This window comes from Bactrocera latifrons, unplaced genomic scaffold, assembly GCF_001853355.1.
Source record: "Bactrocera latifrons isolate USDA-ARS-PBARC rearing strain unplaced genomic scaffold, ASM185335v1 scaffold_45, whole genome shotgun sequence".
NCBI classification, from domain to species: domain Eukaryota; kingdom Metazoa; phylum Arthropoda; class Insecta; order Diptera; family Tephritidae; genus Bactrocera; species Bactrocera latifrons.
The window spans coordinates 38,950-43,269 of NW_017537101.1; positions in this window are offsets into that span (position 1 = coordinate 38,950).

A 4,320-nucleotide genomic window follows, 5' to 3' on the forward strand; every position below is an offset into this window, starting at 1 on the left:
GAAGAAGAACTACACGAAGAAGAAGAACCACCCGAAGACTCAGGATCATTAGAAGAACAAGGCGCGCAAATGGCGGCAACGCCGTTAGCGCCGTTAACGCYGGCAATGGCGGCAGACGTGTTGTCAGAAGACGTAGGATTATCCAAGGCTAAATATTTATGTAATGAATACAAAATGAACACCGAAACCAAATTGAATAAATTACGAACCTAGTTATCCAGCTGAGTAATGAATATAACTTTGATATATTTCCTTATGTTTAGTTTGTTATAAGGATGATTGAATAGGTTTAAATATGGAAAACTATGTTATGGACCTTACTGCATCCATAACGATTTAATACTTCATAAATGGCCACAGTTTTAAACCACCTCTAGTAATTCTTTTGAAATTCTACAATCAGCTGAAGCATTTTTAAACATTTTATGCTCTTATGTTTCAAGAGAATTACAAGAAGTGGTTCGAATGTCTGTGCTCCTCTACATTTTAATATAAGGATAATGTTTGAAGAACACTCATTAATACTCGTGGCTCCTCCTAACCAATATAAGGCTTCTTAACCGCCTAGAGTTACCCTTAAAATAGAAGGTTTTAAGACTAGAGCTCTTGTGAAACCCCCAGAGGTGATCTAGTGACTGCCCCAGAGCATATTAAAATTATGGGAACACTTCTTCAGCCTGTTAAAAGGCAGTGAAAGCATAACACCAGGAGATGCTGGACCCGATTCCCCAATCGTTGACAATGATCGATCCCTATGCCCGAACATGAAGAAGTTCGAATAGATATTAACCGTACGAAAAGCAACAAAGCAAACAAAGGGGTCCATTGGATTGACGGTCCAGCCATTCAAATAATGCATCAGCTTTGTAGAGTATGATCGGATGAAAGCATGCCCGACGATTGGAATTTAAGTGTGCGCAACAAACTGATTGGACCTTATCAGTGTGGATTTAGGCTTGGAAAATCAACAACTAACGATATTTACTATATGCGATTTCTTGGAAAAGTCCCGTGTTGAGAGGGTGACACCACCTCTACTAGCCGTTCTATACCAAACGAGGCTTCAGACAAATCGAATCTCTATCGTGCAATTTCTTCAAATAATTCGAGCTGCAGAACTAAATAAAGAAGGTACCATCTTCCATAAGGGTGTGCAGCCGCTGGCGTATGCCGATGATACTGACATCATTGGACTCAACAACCGCATCGTTCTGTGGCGCTTTCTCCAGACTAGATAAGAAAACAAAGCAAATGGGTTTGGCAGTGAACGAGGACAAGACGAAATACATCCTGCAATCAGAGGGCACAATAGACCTAAGGTCGCGGTGCATTCCTCATTTATTAATCTTACCCTGTCATTAAACAAACAATCGTGGCACTCGCGACTAGACTGCCACGTCAATGTTGAAAGTCATAACTTCAAAGCTGTAGATAATATCGCGTAACCAGCATTAACACTCTTGAAATCCAACGCAATATAACTCTTGCCAACAGGAGCTACTTTTGACTGAGTAGGCAATAGAGAAGTAAAGTCCTCTCTGGACGAACAAAAACTAAACTCTATAAGTCACTCATGATTCCCGTCCTTCTACAAGGCGCAGAAGCATGGACGATGACAACAGCTATTGCGTCGACATTACGAGTTTCGAGAGTTTCCTGGCTTCACGTGGAAACTCCAATCGCCGCCTAACAGCGAAATGGTAGAACAAATGGGGCGCTGTTGTAAACTCGGCTATATCCCGGTGTCTACACCAATAAAGAGGTAGTTAATGGTAACGGTATATTAAGGAGTCATATGAACCTGTAAGGTAGTAACGATTTTATGATCTTACTGCTTACTGCGAGAGCATTGTAGAGCCTTTTTTTAATTAAACTGGGTTTGATAAGAGGGTATGGTACAACACAAAGGTCTAATAGCATCCCTCTTTCTTAATTGGGGGATAACCTAGATTTGAATTTAATTAAGATTTCACACGAATATTTATATTTGAATTTTCAATTGCATTTTTCGTGGAGTGAGGTTTGCATAACACGTCTGCCGCCATTGCCGGAATTTGCGCGCCTTGTTCTTCTAATGCTCCTGCTTCTTCGGGTGGTCTTCTTCTTCGTGTGGCTCTTCTTCTAGTAGTTCTCCTTCAAATAGTTGATGTGTTTGATGCTGCGGCTGTAGTAGTTGTAGTATTATTCTGCGCTTGTACATATGCCAGGCAGGCCGCAATGGCAAGAAGTAATAGCCCCGACAGACGAGCAAAATTAATACACATTAAGCAACGTTAATGCGCATTGAAATTTTATGGTGACAGACGGCAGAAATGTGCGTTTAGACAGCTGCTTGTGAAATTTGTTTATTTATTAAAAAAACAGGTGAAATAAAAATGAATTAAATAAATTATTAATAGAGAATTTTTGGTATTTTTGGAAAATTAATATAACGAAAAAAATTGTTTATTATTAACTACTTGCAAAGATAATAGAGTGAAATTAAAACCAATAATGGATTGTAATGGAATTAAAAAATAGATAGCAAACTGTGTGTTGTTTATTTTCTGCCATCCAAAAATATTAAAATTTGTTCTTGTTAATATACTTGCACTTAATTTAATTAGCAATATAAAACTGCTTACCTCTGATGCTGTAAACGCAAAGAAGGCAGCAGACTTCAAGCGACATCTGTCAAAAACAGCAAAAATTGGCCATTTTTGAGCAGTGGTGCCTTCTCAAATTTGGTAAATTCAGCTAAATGCACTAAATTCTTGTGCATTCACATGGGTCAAATGCGCAAGTAAATGTAAATTAATCCGGTAATGAATATTGACGCTGTCGTCTGTCAGGGCTTAAGGCAAAGTAAAGCTCAATTTTGAAAGAAGTTAACGTCAACTTGTAAAAATGCTACTGCAGATCTTCTGGAAGTCAGGGCTTTTTATAGTGCATAGGGGACCAAATGTAAACGCGCTGACACGCACTGGTACGCATATTTGCACAGTTGCCTTGAACTAACTTTTATTGACACTAATTTGTTTACAACTGTCAATGTCAAAAACATGGTTCATGACCATATAATCTGAGCATATAATTAAGTTTACAAAAATGTATATGTGTGTAGAGTAATCAAACATTTCATCAACTGTGCAAACGCAAGACTTTCAGTGCAAAAACCCTAAATTTTGCAATTTATATTTTTAATCCTTTTGTAGTCGACATTATAATTGCTTGCGAATTTCCCTAATGCAGCATCCTCGGCTTTTGGAGCTTTAAGAGAGTGTCATTGTTCAGCAAGATATCTTAATGTTAATTAAGTTTGCCATGAAGTTTATAACACCCAGGCGGAAGAGTCCGTGACTGTGATCAAATTGAAATGTGCATTTTTCCTTTATACTTCGCGTGTTTTCGAATCATTTTTTTTTCTGTAACTTGATAGTACAGATATTCATTAGTATTTGAGATACACGTCATTTATTGAACAAAGAAGTGCTATAATGCACCATCTGGTACTGCCTACGATTTAATACTTCAGAAATGACCACTAATTCAAACCACATCTAGTAATTCTCTTGAAACTCTACAGTCAGCTGAAGCAATTCTAAACATATGAACATAAAATCAATGAACCTTACATATTATAATGACTTATATATTTGGGATGAAATAATTTAAGAACACTCATTAATACTCGAGTCATCGTTTTACTCTCCTCCTTGCCAATAGAAGGTTTTTTAACCGTAGTGAGTTGCTCAGCTACAGAAACAAGAAGCCTCCAACAGTTGAATTTTAAAATTATTTTTAAGACATGATTTTGTAGTGAATATTTATTTCTCAATTTAACTTCTCCAAACCTCGACTCATTTGATCTCGAGATACTTCCGTGCAAAGTCGGCCTTCGTGATAGCGATAGCTTCTTCATTCCACTCAATTTTTTTCAAGCGACAATATGGAGTATATACATACATACATGGTAGTAACGAGGATATGAGGCGATTCATTGTCATATTGAATAAGTTTAGGTACATATGTATAAATTGAAGTAGGTTAAATCGAAAAGTTATCTCGCACATATGAAATAAAAAACCGGGTTACATGTGTAACACATTTTTTAATATACACACAACTTAATTTATTGAGAAAATTTTTAACTTTATATAAACGTTATTTTTCTTAAAGTCAAATGTTTATTTATTTCGGAAGTTCATTAAGGTAATCGAATTCAACGGGATCGTATGTGTTGCTAAATGCAGAGCGCGGGATTGTTGTGTAATTTTTTTGGAAAAGAGGGCGTGGCCCCGCCCCCTACTAACTTTTTTGTACATATTTCGAAAACTACTA